This window comes from Rhinatrema bivittatum, chromosome 1 (assembly GCF_901001135.1).
Source record: "Rhinatrema bivittatum chromosome 1, aRhiBiv1.1, whole genome shotgun sequence".
NCBI classification, from domain to species: Eukaryota; Metazoa; Chordata; class Amphibia; order Gymnophiona; family Rhinatrematidae; genus Rhinatrema; species Rhinatrema bivittatum.
The window spans coordinates 577,730,652-577,745,967 of NC_042615.1; positions in this window are offsets into that span (position 1 = coordinate 577,730,652).

Below are 15,316 nucleotides of genomic sequence, written 5' to 3' on the forward strand. Positions count from 1 at the left end.
CTGCCTCCACGACGCGAAACACTATTCTAAGGGCCACAAAACAAAAATCTGAGTCTTGCTGTGTCCACAAAATCATCAGTTGGGCCACACTACAACCACACTGCTGCTCCTATCCAGGCCTGAGATTAAAGATCGAGTGCTGGAAGAGATGCAATGCTGGATCCTGCTGTGTCCCTAACAATTCCAGTTAGGCAACATTTCATCACCTTCACTACTGTTCCTGTCCAGGCCTGAGATTAAAGATCAAGGCCTAAAAGAGATGCTATTCTATGTCTTGCTATATCCCCAACATCGTCCATTGAGCCACTATACATAACCAAACTGTTGCTCCTGTCCAGGCCTGAGGTGCAAGATTGATGGCTGGAAGAGATGCTATGCTGTGTCCTGCTGTGTCATCAACACCCCCAGTTGGGCCACATTAAAACATCTATTCTGCTGCTGCCTCCATGGTCCAAAAAGCCAATCCAAGGGCCATAACACAACAATGTTGCGTCCTCTGTGTCCCGAACACCATCAGTTGGGCCACACTACAACCACCATACTGTTTCTACTGTTTAGGCCTGGGATTAAAAATCGAGACCTGGAAGAGATGCTATGCTGTGTGCTTTGCTGTGTTCACAATACTGCTAGTTGGGCCATATTACATAACCAAACTGCTGTTCCTCTTCAGGCCTGAGATACAAGATCAAGGGCTGGAAGAGATGCTATGCTGTGTCCCTAACACTGCCAGTTGGGCAACGCTACAACATCTACACTGCTGCTGCCTCCACGGTCCAAAAAACCAATCCAAGGGCCACAACACAACAGTGCTGAATCCTGCTGTGTCCCCCTGGGACTGAAGGAGAGAGGAACCCCTACAAAAACGTGCTCTCTCATTTTATATATATATATTTTTTTTTTCATTCTTTATTTGAGCTCAGCTCGTCCCAGCTGAGAACGGAATCGGTCTCTGGCTGCGGAAGGAGTGGTCATATACCTTCATCGCCACACTCGACTTTGTGCACCCCCTGCTTTTCAGCTGTTTTTATTTTTGGTTGTTTTAACAGTCAACACTGACTGAAAACCATCTACCAGACCAAGGCACTCATCTGAGGGAGAGATCCAAGGATATCACCTGAGGAATTCTCGATTGAGGGAGTTACTATATGGTATCACCAGAGGAGAGTGGGGCAAATTAAATTGTCTTCTTCTTTTCTCCTTCTAAATCTTAAAGCAATCCCCAGTAGGGACATGCAGAACAGGTCCACCATCTGTTGAAGATGGAAAATTCTGGTGGGCTGATGTCATTGCAGGGGTTTTTATACTGTGATGTCAGCTTTTCTACATCTCCATTTGCTGGTAGTGGTGCATAACCTACTGGTTTTGGACTCACCGGTCTGTACGCTAAGAAAGTTAAAAACATATTATACATTAGCTGATTATGCAAATTGCTATGAATCCTTATCGATATATGATTCATGTACTTATGGCTTTCTAATACGGTTGCGGACTTTTCTGTCTCTCGGGTTGTTTTCCCCACTGGAAATGCTATAAGGCTTTTTCTCATCTCTTCCTCACAACTGCATCACAGCTTGTCTTCAACAGCACTCTGCTCCTTTCTCCTTTTCTATATTTTTCTTGATTAGAGAAAAAAAACATATTCTAAACAATCAGTCTCCATTCCTGACTGAATACAAGCTTTTGACAGATTCTGTGTATTGATGGGCTCCTACACTGTTTTGGTTTTGAATGTCTTTATTGGCAATGCTGTCACAGTTTATAGCTCTCTCCTTGGAATTAGCTGTAAATTGCAAAATGCTGATTTTCAAAATCCACTACCCTTGACTTTTGGATCTTAAAAACCAAGGAGAAAACAGTAAATCCTATCCAGGCAGATATTATAAGGTAGACACTACATATATATATTTTGTAAATTTTCATTTCATTATCACTTGCTCATTTAGCAGTCATATGTTGTGATCCCTGACTGAATGAGTGATAATGAAATGAAGATTTGAAACTTAATGAATCTGTAGAGAAAGTATGCCAGCACTGGAAGATACAAATATCTAAAATTTCAAATAGATATCTTACAGTTTCCACTATTAAACATAGCGTTGGGTAAAGAGTTTTCATACTGTGGTAGCCTTTTTATATAAAGCAGAAGTTTTTAAGTTGTATTTTCTCATTTCCCCAATTGTTTTATCTTTTTAAATATTTTTGCAAAGAACCCATTATAGACCAATTTCTATTTGGCTAGTGCATTTTTTAAGGGGAAAATGTTATTTTAATCCATAACAAAGTAAAATTAATTAACTGATTTTACAAAGTACATCTCAGGTATGTGAACATTTTATACCCTTGATTTTCTGTCAATTACTTGTACAAATAAAGTCATCAAAATAAAGCAATGCCTTTCAGAATTAATCACATCTCTATTCAGCCATATTCTTTTTGACATATGAAGGGAGAATACCGGGGAAAATGACATAAATAAATAGCAACAGTAGTAAACCAGATATTATGGAAATGTATCACAAAAAGTGAAAATATTTATCATGACCAAGAAAAAGAGAATGTGCATAGGGACAATCATTTTCAGGTTTTAATTTAGTTTTCATAGGAATTTCTCAGCATTTATATAATAAACAAAAACTGGAGAAAATTGGTAGAAAAACTGTAATCTTTTCCCCACTGATTTTCTCCCAGTTTTATATTGAATAATAAATCCTGGAACATTGCCAGGAAAAAGAAAATAAGAACTGAAAACAAAGGTCCCTAAGTATGCAGGAGAAGGAGGAACAACCCTAGACATTTCCTGACATGAGCACACCACTCTCAACTTTTACTTCAGATTTTCCAGTTGTCTTCATTTCCCTCCACATCCCCAAACCCCAGTAAAATGAGAAGACTCATCCTATGGTTATGGTGAGCTCTCGGATAATGTAAAAGTGTACTAAGCCCTGGTACTAGTAGATAGGGATGGTAAATGTATTTACTTATTTATAACATATTTGTTAACAAAACATACAACTTTATATGGAAATTAAATGACACAAGAAAAAATGTAAATAAAGATATAAATACAGAAACAATGATCGTACTGATCATTTTAAAGAAACAAAAAAAAAGGGGGTGGAGAGCTCATGGGAGAAAAAAGAAAATAAATTAATGAGGCAAGGTATTAGCTAGAGATCATACCCAAAAATCAATGCAGGATATTAAAACACTGGAGAGAAAGGGGATGAAACCAAAACTTTCCTGGCATTTAGAAAAGATTTAAGCTATTCTGGAGAAACCCCCCCAAAAAAACTCAGAGCAATACTTAACAAAACATTTTCAAGGATAAAGCCATGTCAAGTAGCTCCAATGTCCAACGTCTCTTTCCTCAAAGCCCTTCTTCTTTCTTGGGTGACTCTGCTGATGTTGGGAAACATTCTAATCTTCTGACCATTAAATTCTACACCCAAATTCTGAAAATTAAAAGACATCATGAGGCAAACATAAATATCAGCTATGAAGGAAACTATAAGGGTAGCATATTCAATAATCTCTAAAGTAGATATCTCCAAGAATTTAGACAAATCAGATAAATTACCATAAGCATTCTCAGCTGAAGTGAGGGAGCGAGATGAGGCAAAAAAGGACATTTTATTTATGGAAGGAAATTTATCCTGAGGAATTTTTAACACCTCAAGATAATATCTTTTTAATGTAATCAAAGGCAGATCTCTCACAAATTTAGGAAAATTTAAAAAGCGTAGATTTGATCTATGTGAAGGGTTTTCTAAAAACTCAATATGACGAGACATATTGAGTTTCTGGATAGTTCCTGGATAGTTCCTGGATAGTAGTGGCATGAACAGCTTGAATTTTCCCCATGGCTTTATCCACTTTCAGTTTTCTTAGCTCTTCCCATACCATGTTTTCCATAAATGGAGTTTCATCTACTCCACCCCCTTCTATAGTCTTGATAATAAGTGATGGTCCTTCTCCAGGGTCATCACTCTCCACCCATTGATCCTTATCCCCTTTCAATTTCACTGTTTTGTCATCTCACTTTATCTCCTTGGCAATCCTTTCCTCTGCCTGACTTTTTGCTTTCTTGATTACTTTTTTCATCTCCCTCAGTTTCAACAGATAATTTTCCCTGTGTTCCACTTTTTGGGATTCTTTATATTTCTTAAAAGCTGCTTTTTTGCTTTTATTACATCAGCCACCTCCTTTGTGAACCAGATTGGATTCTTATTTCTCTTACTATTGTTTACTTTTCTAACATACAGATTTGTTGCTTTTGTAATTGCTCCTTTTAGTTTGGCCCACTATTGTTCGACCTCTCCCATTTTCTCCCAGTCTTCAAGTTCTGCCTCCAGATATTTCCCCATTTCGACAAAGTCTGTTTTTTTTGAAGTTCATAACTGGGGGCTTTGTGACACTTCTCGGATCCTATTTGCAATATCAAATCAGAGGGGCAGATTTTCATAGCCCTACATGCATAAATCCAGAGGATTTACGTGCGTAGGGGGGGTTACGCACGCCATGCCTATTTTAAAAGGGCCCGGCAATGCACGTAAAGCCCCGGGATGTGTGTAAGTCCCAGGGTTTGCAAAAAGGGGCGCGGATGGGGCGGTGGGAGCGGTACCAGATGCCTCTGACACAGCGACCATTACTGCTGTGTCGGAGGATTGCAAGCTGGCAAGCTGGCCAGGTTATATATAATCATTAGTCTACACTATGGATAAAAATAGGAAATTGATAGTTTGACATTACAGACTAATGATTATATATGATCTGGCCAAGTTGTGAGGAAGTAGAAAATTTTCCATAGAACAGGTGTTATGAAGGTCCATTTTACAACTACACAAATTGTCTGGAAAGTAATGTTAAAAAGTGTTGAATGCTTGTTTGATTTGATTGGACATTAGGTTACACACTGTTTAGTTGAAGTTACATGTTAACTATAAGAAGAAAGTGCATAGAGTCAGCACACTGATATTCCTTACAGAAAAGCTGTGAATATTTTATTGAATTTTCATAGCTAAGACCAATGTTCCAGCTTGGTATGGATCACCTTCAGGATTCATACCATACCAAAATGTTGGTATTAGATATATAAATAAATTAACATGTTAACATTATAGCTACAAGAAATCTCAGTATGGGGATTCTATATGCACTCTCTTGTTGAATTGAAGGTCTGAGGCAAGCCATCATCTGGAGCTGCTATACAAAGCGTGAACACCAGGCTTAGAGGCAAATTTAACAAGAAGGTAATTTTCTGAACATGTTAGGTGCGTAAAGTGATGTAAACCAGAGTAAAAAGTGTGTTTGAAAATTGCCTCCATCCTCAGAGTGGGTACAAATACACATATTGGACCCGATAATCAAAGCATGTTCAACACAATTTACCAGGATAAGTGGGACTTATGCGGCTAAGTAGTGACCACTGAATATGCACCTACATTCAGAGGCCACCATTTAGTTGTATAAGTCCCTTATATGGATAAAAGTTACATGCACAAAAAGTAGGTGGGTACTGGGTAGATCAGGGATGGAGTGAATTAGCTGTATAACTTATATGGCTAATCACCAATATTCGGAGTTAGCTGCCTAAGTATACGTGTTAGGGGTGTGCATTCGTTCCCTACGAATTGGGAATGTGCAACATATAGGGCCATATTCGTTGTATTCGTGGGGAAGCGAAACGTATCGCGATTCCCCACGAATTCAACGAATCTTCACCGAATTATTCGGCCGCCTAAAGGAGCCAAATTACACAAACCCCCACCATCCTGACCCCCCCCCAAGACTTACCAAATCTCCCTGGTGGTCCAGTGGGGGGTCCGGGAGCCATCCCCTGCACTCAAAGCCTCGGCTGCCGGTTTCAAAATGGCGCCGATAGCCTTTGACCTCATATGTCACAGGGGCTACCAGTGCCATTGGTCAGCCCCTGTCACATGGCCATCGGCGCCATCTTGTGTTCCTACCATGTGACAGGGGATGACCAATGGCACCGGTAGCCCCTGTGACATAGTAAGTGCAAAGGCTATTGGTGCCATTTTGATTACTGGCAGCCGATGGCCCGAGTGTAGAAGATCGCTCCCAGACCCCCACTGGACCACCAGGGGCTTTTAGCAAGTATTGGGGGACCCTCCTGACCCCCACAAGAAAAGTCGAATCGTGTTGCCGTATGGCCGGCGCCATTTTGCGCAAAATGGCACCGGCCGTACGGCAAAATGATTCGAGTGCAGGAGGTCGCTCCCGGACCCCCGCTGGACTTTTGGCAAGTCTTGTGGGGGTCAGGAGGCCCCCCCAAGCCGGCCAAAAGTCCCTGGGGGTCCAGCGGGGGTCCGGGAGCGATCTCCTACGCTCCTGACGTTGGGGGACAAAAAACAAAATGGCGCCGGCGCCATTTCTACAACGCACCGCAGGCCCGAGAGTAAAAGATCACACCGGGACCCCCGCTCTGGACCCCAGGTAATTTAAGACATTTTGGGGGGGTTCGGGAGGGTGGGGGATTTATTTTAAAGGGTCGGGGTGGGTTTTAGGGATGTTTTAGTGTGTCGGTTTTCCCGCCCTCCCCCGATTTACGATTTTCACAATATTTACAAAAACAAAACCGCGACGATCCGATTCCCTCCCCCCCCAGCTAAAATCGATCGTTAAGACGATTGATCACACGATTCACATCTCTAGTGTACAAGCCTCCAATTCAAACAGAAGAACTAGACAGAGATCTGATTAAAGACATAAAGGTGGGAAAGAAGGGGGAAGTGTTGATTGTTGGTGACTTTAATCTCCCGGACGTGGACTGGAGAATCCCTTCTGCAGAATCTAACAGAAGAAGAGAGATAGTGGATGCCCTGCAAGGGGCTCTGTTCAAACAAATGGTAATGGAACCCACGAGGAAGGGAGTTTTACTTAACCTAGTGATCACTAAAGGGGATAATGTCTCCAATGTCTGGGTGGGTGCCCACCTCAGTACCAGTGATCATCAAACACTGTAGGCTAGATTTTATAACATGTGCGTGTGGCGTACATGTGAATGCGCTACCCGGTGCGCGCACATGTACACCCAATTTAATAATTTGCGCATACAGGTGCATGCAAGTTATAAAATCAGGAACCCTCGCTGAACGACGTCCTGCAGTCGATCTCCTGCCGGCGCCATTTTCCGTACGGAAAACGATTCGCGGCAGGAAATCGCTCCTAGACCCCCGCTGGACCCCCAGGAACTTTTGGCCAGCTTGGGGGGGCCTCCTGACCCCCACAAGACTTGCCAAAAGTCCAGCGGGGGTCTGGAACGACCTCCTGCAGTCGAATCGTGTTGGTCTATGGCCGCCGCCATTTTGTGGCGGCCATTTTGCAAAATGGCGCCGGCTGAAGACAACACGATTCAATAGCAGGAGGCCGTTTCGGACCGCTGCCGTTCCGGACCGCCGATGGATCCCCAGGTAATTTAAAGCATTTGGGGGGGGGGGGGTTCAGGAGGGTGGGGGATTTAATTTAAAGGGTCGGGGTGGGTTTTAGGGGGTTTTAGTGTGCCGGCTCACGATTTTAACGATTTTCACGATACTTTACCCACCCAAACGGCAACAATACGATTCCCTCCCCCTCCCAGACGAAATTGATCGTTAAGACGATCGAGGACACGAGTCACATCTCTGAGCAGATATCATCTTTAAATTATTGTTCAGTAGCAAAGAAAAAAACAATGGTCTTGATTTTATGCTGATCTGTTAATCATAGAAAAGGAATATTAAGGAGTACATTTTCAAAAATGTGGAGGCAGATGTACTAAAGAGTGCTGAATTTCATGGTGAAGTTGTGAATTTACAGCCAGATTTTAAAAGGGCCAAGCACGTAAATAATGGGGGTTATGCTTGTGGCTGGGCCTTGCATGAGCTGCTTGCATTTTTGGAAGGGCCCGGCCACGCGTGTAACCTCATTACATGTCGAAGGTCTGGATGTCTCTGAAGGGGCGGGCCAGGGGCGGGGTCTGGGTGGAGAGGGACAGGGCGGGCCAGGACAGCGCCATTCAATGTTGCCCTGAGGAAGCATACGCCGACAGCAGGATGGTGCATGTAACTTACTTCTGCTCATCAGAGAAGGTAAGTTATAGAACAAAAAAAATAGGGTAGGTAGGTAGGGGTTAGGGGTCAGGGTGGAGAGGGGAAATGGGAGGAAGGTTAGGTAGGGGGTTCGGGAAGTTCCCTCTCAATCTGCTCCTTAATTGGATATTAAAATCTGGTGCACATTTGCACGCGACATATGATTTTATAACATGCGTGCAGTGGTGCGCTCATGTTATAAAATCGGCACATCCATATGAACATGCCAGGAACCACATGCACATGGACGCACGTGCGTGTGTCTTAAAATTGACCCCTAACAGCATGAAAGTTTTCTACTAGGGCTTGTATGCAAATAAGCCAGGTAGAAAATGTTTGTGTAGAAGTTTAGTATTAACAACTTTGTATAAAAGATAATTCTACACCTCACTGATGTGTAATTATCTTTTTAGTGATAACCATCTGACCTGCAAAAGGCCTTTTGGGGCTTATTTTAGTGTTGCAAACATAGTTAATGAGCTGCTTTGCATGATTTTGCAACTAGTTAATTTTGAATTTGCATTACTTTTTCAAAAGAAAACTTTCATACTTACGTTTACTACACACAAATTCTACCTTTGCATGTAAAAAGGGAAACCAGTGCACAAGTTGACATTTTTACCCGCAAAGTGGTCGTGGCAAATTTCAGAGTACTTCAGCACATTGTCCTTAAAGTCCCTTGTAACATGGGTAAAAAGAGAGTTAACTTCTTTAAATCAGCCATGTTTGGGTATGCTTTCATAGTGGGGCAGATTTTCAAAGCCTATGCTGTGCACGGGATTGCGGGCCGGCTCTCGGCCTATGTGCGCAACCTACACCTGCCCGGAGGCAGGCGCAACTTAGTAAAGAAAGGTTAGGGGGGGGGGGGTTAGATAGGGCTGGGGGGCAGGTTAGGTAGGGGAAGGGAGGGGAAGGTAGGGGGGGCGGAAGGAAAGTTCCCTTCGATTTCTGAGCGGCCTCGGAGGGAACAGGGAAAGCTATTGGGGCTCCCCTACGGCTTGGTGCACGCAAGGTGCACAAGTGTACACTCTCTTGCGCATGCCGACCCTGGATTTTATAACATGCCCGTGGCTGCACATGCATGTTATAAAATCAGGCATAGATTTGTGTGCGCTGGGTTGTGCGCACAAATCCAAGCCCACGCGTAGCTACTAAAATCTGGCCCAATATTCACAAACTTCTTTGCATAAAATAGAGCTGATCTGGGAGAATTCCATGGGCATGAATTTGATGCATATGCATTATCTTACATTTTCAAAAGGCATGCATATAGATGGCCTGCCTTTTCAACCATGTTTTACTTTGCATGGATATTTTGCAGCAGAACAACCTGATTTTCAAACTCAAAATATGCATGTACCTTGTTATTGAAAATTGGTTTGTTCTGTACAGGATTTCAAGAATGTATAAACCTTTGCAGATAGGTATCTTACTGAGAATTTGTTCTATAATAACTATCAGGCAGAACTGTTCAATTACCATTTTGCTTTATACATTGTGTTTGAGAAATATTGTAAAACTCTCAACTGTATTTAAAGATGAGATCATAGAAAAGGAACAGAAACATTGAATCTCATTAAGAGTGATCCCTTCTCCCACACAAACACATCAATTATACTTCACTTCACAAAGAGCTCAAAACTGCTCTCATAATTTGAGAAGATGCATGTATGTACACAAGCTGAATCCAGAAAAATAGAAAGTTAGTTAATGTAACCAGTTACAGCAACTTTTAATATTATTTTTTCCAAGTAACAGATTAGAGTAGGAAATTACTTTAGAAGGAAATTGCCTAAACAAGTAATAATCATATTTTTCAAGAGACAAAAAGTAATAGAGCAGAATATTTTACTAAACCAATGTATTCTGCTATTAGTTCTCACATTTGTTTCTGTTTTGGTTCTTTCACTATGGTTCTCTTATTTTCTCTTTCCTTAAGCAGCCTTTGGCATTAATGGCATGGGATCTACTTAGTGTTTGGGTACTTGCCAGGTTCTTGTATCCTGGATTGGCCACTGTTGGAAACAGGCTGCTGGGCTTGATGGACCCTTGGTCTGACCCAGTATGGCAACATCTAATGTTCTTATGTTCTCTTAAAAAAAAAAATCAGCTAGACCATTTTCCTTCCCTCTACTATTTTTGTTTCTCTTTCTCTTTCCTCCCTGTACCATTTTCATTCTTAAAATCGCCTCACCTGTCTCTCCCGTTCCTTGCCCATCCTGATTCTGTTTACCCAGTTTTCCTTCTCCTTCTAATTCGCTCTTCTGACTCTTTCATTCTCAACTCATTTATTCCCCTTTCTTTCACTTTTTCACATTCCATCCTGATTCACCTTTTTCTTTCCATTTCTTACCCTTATCCCATCCCTCATCCTATTTTTCCCCTTTCCACTCTTCTACTTCTGCAGATTCTCTCTGCTGTTCTGGAGAGGAAAGGATTCCCTATAGTCCATCTACCAGTACTGTTGAGCTTCTCTTGAAGGAATTGGGAAATTGTGAAGTACTATGATATCAATCGCATTATTTTCACAAGAAAATCAATAAGGGGCGGATTTTAAATGCCCTGCTCGTGTAAATCCGGCCGGATTTACGCGAGCAGGGCCCTCGCGAGCCAGCGCGCCTATTTTGCATAGGCTGCTGGCGCGCACAGAGCCCCGGGACGCGCGTAAGTCCCGGGGCTTTTTTAAGGGGGCGTGTCGGGGTGTCGCCAAATGATGCAGTGTTTCGGGGGCATGACGCGGCATTTGGGGGCAGGCCCGGGGGCATGGTTTCGGCCCGAGGGCGTTCCGGGGCATGGCCGCGCCCTCCGGAACAGCCCCCGGGTCGGGTCTTGGCACGCCAGCAGCCCGCTGGCACGCGCGGATTTATGTCTGCCTCCGGCAGGCGTAAATCCATGGATAAAGGTGGGGGGGGGGTTTAGATAGGGCCGGGGGGTGGGTTAGGTAGGGGCAGGGAGGGGAAGGTGAGGGGAAGGTGAAAGAAAGTTCCCTCCGAGGCCGCAAAGGCTACCCAAAATCGGCAGCCTTGCGCACGCCTGGTGCGCGAACAAAAGTACGCGATCGCGTATTTTTTTAAGATCTACCTCTAAATGCAGACCAAATCAGGTTTCAGTTCCCTTTGGATTTATTAGTTTTGATTGACAGAAAAATAAAAACCAACTTCTAGATGCATCAAGCTGTGGTAAATAAACAAGATTTATGGCTCGTTAGCCTCTTGCTACATGGTCACATCTTACAATATGTTATCTCATCGCACACCAATTTATGCTTTGTGCAATAATTTAAAATATAGCCAACTTCCTGCTGTTGTGCTGGTGGTGGACCCTTGGCCCAAGGTGGGATTGACGCTACCCTTAGGGCAAGCCCCACGGGTCCCCACCGTTGGGAGGTGGAGCAAACTAGGAGACGGAGGCCAACTGGAGCTTCACCAATACAAGACCATGTTCCCCGCAGGTTGCCCTTGGGTATCAGGGCTGGCTGGTCTTAGGTGAGCCTCCGTCAGATGACTCCCAGTGAATATTGTAGCAGGTAGCCAGGGACCAGCAGAGGTATCAGAGGGACCTAAACAGGTCCAGACGAGGCAGGGATCCAAAGGCATGGGCGCCAAGGATAGGTCAGAAACAAGAGCAAGTGATGCCCGGGCAGCAGAAGGCTGGAGCCTGACAAAGCCAAGTCCAAGGAGATACCAAAGGCGAGGTCGAGAACAGGCTGGAGTCAGGGCAGGTGGCAGAGCTAGTCAAGGTACAGTGGAGCGTCAGCCAAGGATTGAACCAACAGAGTGTACATGTATAGTAAGGAGTTCATTAGGTGACTCCACCCAAGAGTGTACACTTTACTGTACATGGGCCTTCTGTGTTGAAAAGTCATAGGATGCTTATAGACTTTCTTGAGAAGGTCTACTTACAAGGACAGGAACAAAATAGCTGATGTCTAGGCTTGGTCATCTACACGGAAGATGTACCAAAGTGTTTGCAGCACAGTGCAGGTATACATCTTGACTGGAGATGTCCTTCCCCACATCTAGGCCTCTTAAACTACTATGGGCCTGATAGAGTATATACTCTTTTTTTTGTGGGTCAAGTCAGGGCCTTGGAATGGAAACAATGATACCCATGGTCCCCTTCGTACACATCAAGTAGTGGTGGCTTCCACTGTATATATATATATGCAGAGAACAGGCAGGCACACATATACCGTATTTCTTCAATTCTAAGATGCACTTTTCCCCCCAGATAAACATTTCTAAAAACAGGGTGCACATTAGAATTGTGGATGCGTCTTAGAATTGCAGGGTATTTTTCAAATTTTTCCACGCTTTGCAGATGTCACCACATGTTTTGTTTTTATGCAGAAACCCCTCCTCCAAGTTTGACCGTTATTGCTTTCGATATACCATCGTTGAATAAAGTGGCACATTTTCCAAGTGTGGAGCCACAGTTATTTCATTATAGTGGAGCTCGTTCATAAAGGGGACTGGATAATGGGCTCTAATTTTATATACACCCCGGCAGATATATTTTAGAGTTTCATTTTATTCTTAGAATCATTCTTAGAAATATTCTAAAATTTCTATGAAATTCCTAAGAAATTTTAAAAGATATTCTGAGAAATGTATTTTTTTCTTTAAGCAAAGCTTTTTAAATTGTTGGTGGGAGTGAAATTAGTGTGCGTCTTACAATTGTTGGTGTCTTACAATCGAAGAAATATGGTATATAAATTACGGATGTGAATATCAGTATGTGTTTGTCTAGCTCTCTGCCACTCAGAGTGTGTGGGCTCAGTGTGTACCAAACTGCTTTTTACCTGCTTCTAGGGAAATGATATATGCAAATGAACTCCTGTGGGTAACTTGACTATCATCACAATGGGTCTTTACAGGCAGTGTGTGGCTATGTGGCTGCCTTGTCACAATCCCTCACATTCACATGTGTGTATTTTATGTTTTATCATTAATACATCTCTGCTAATGACAATGCAGTCAAACTGCTTCACATTGGTGGAAAGGACCCAATTGCTTGATATCAATGCTGCATATGAGATTCTACTGGCACATACACATATGGGCTTACAGACTGCAAGTATACACTCAGGGAGCCAATTATCCCTCATACCCTGATTGCCAGAGAGCAACACAGACACCTAGACATAATAAGAGTGAAACCCACACACTGACAGTAACTGAGACACAAACACACCCAACGATCAGGCAGGTAGACAGGCACAGTTACTTGCAGATACCACAGATACAGACCAGTGCAGAGTTTTCATGTCAGCCCAATTTGATCTCTCATATTGTGAACTGATACTTTATTGCTGATGCAGCAAGTAGTTTCTTCCATATAAAAAGCAACTGTCTGTAATGTATGTTCATCTTTGCACACTACCATGCGAACTCTATAAAAAGTTTTCTGCAATTCACAACCTATATTGTGGGAGTTATCAAGATCTGGCTACATCAGCCCCATTTGAAAACTATTTCATATTCAGCGGGCAAAGTGGCACAAGATATCAGAGCTGTTACGATGCCAATGCACTCCCCACTCCCCCCTCAGCTCATTTAACAGAGTCAGGCCAAGGTTGAATATGAAGTGACAATGGGCCGGATTTTCAAAACATTACGTGCGTAACCGGACCTACATGCACCGGGCCTATTTTAAAAAGGCCGGCGATGTGCGTAAAGTCCCGGGACACATATAAGTCCCGGGGCTTGCAAAAAGGGGCGGGGAGGGGGACAGAGGGCAGGAAAATCCGGGGGAGCAGGCAGGGTCAGAAGCGCCCGGCACAGCGGCCATTTGCCACTGTGCCGGGGATCACGCGCCGGCAGTCAGCCGGCATGCGCAACTTACTTCAGCCCTAGGGCTGAGGTAAGTTTTACAACAGAAAAAACAAGAAGAAAAAGACAGGAGGGAAGGGCGAGGGAGGTAGGGGAAGGGAAGGGAAGGTAGGGTGGGGGGCTAGGGAATGGGGGAAGGCAGCGCAACTCAGCGCGCACAAGGTGCACAATTGTGCACCCCATGCACGCGCCAACCACCGATTTTATAACTTGCATGCGCCTGCACGCGCAAGATATAAAACTGGGCATACATGTGTGCACGCCGGGTAGCGCGTGCACATATACGCCTGCGCGTACATCTGAAAATCTACCCCAATGTCCAATGACTTTTACTCGGTGCCTACCCATGTTTATATCTGTTGCTTCCATCATAAAGAGTGGAAGCACTGCTCACTTGTGGATAAAGGCCATGTGTGCTAATTCGATGTACACACTATGCAAATTGTGGTTTATGCATGGACATGCTAAGGAGGTAGTCACCGTGACATACCCCTCTCCTCCCACCCACCCCCCATACACACACACATTCAAGTTATCAAATAGTTGTTTACAAACTTCCTCCTGCACTTTGATAACCTACACTAAGATATTTATTTCATTTCTTGCCCTGTTCATCTTGAAGCATCAATGAAGTCTGGGCCAAGCTTGTCCCTACTGCAGACTAGGTAGTCAGAGTCATGATTACTTCTTGAAGATTTCTAGACCAGGCAGTCTGACAGACATCTGTTGAGATAATCTTTCAAAAAAATCTCCGCTCGTGGTGAGATCAAAATATTTCTTAATACATTTTTTATGTAAAAATGTTTTTACATAAAAAATTATTAAGAAACAATTAAAACATATTTAATAACATTTTCAATTGAGAGTAGGAGGGAGGTTGGTTCATGATTACAATTGAAAAATTGCTGTAGCAAGGCCATGGAGGCACGCAACAGATAATGTATGAAACCTACCTCATCCCCTATTAAAATGTATCATACCAATAGTGGGTGGGGTATTGTGAAGTAATTTATTAGACATCTGTTGAGAGCATATATACTAACAGATTCTTCCTTGTAACACACATGGCTACCTCCAGGCCTCAGGAGCCAAAAAAGCTTTTATGTAAAGAAAACATCAATGATTTCACAGAAGACATCACTCCTTCCACATGATATCTCAGGGAACTTTAGGCTAGGCATTCATTACTGTGACACTCCTAAGAAAGAAGCTTGTTGTGGGTTCATGAGATCATCAGCTGACATCACTTTCTCTTGCTTTACTGCTATACAAAGAGCTGGTGATAAACAGGGGAGAAACACACCTGCCTTTGTACCTCTATCCACAAAGACAAACATGCAAAATCACCACTGAAACCACATCCTATAGGAGTGCTACTATGTTATGCTGGCCACA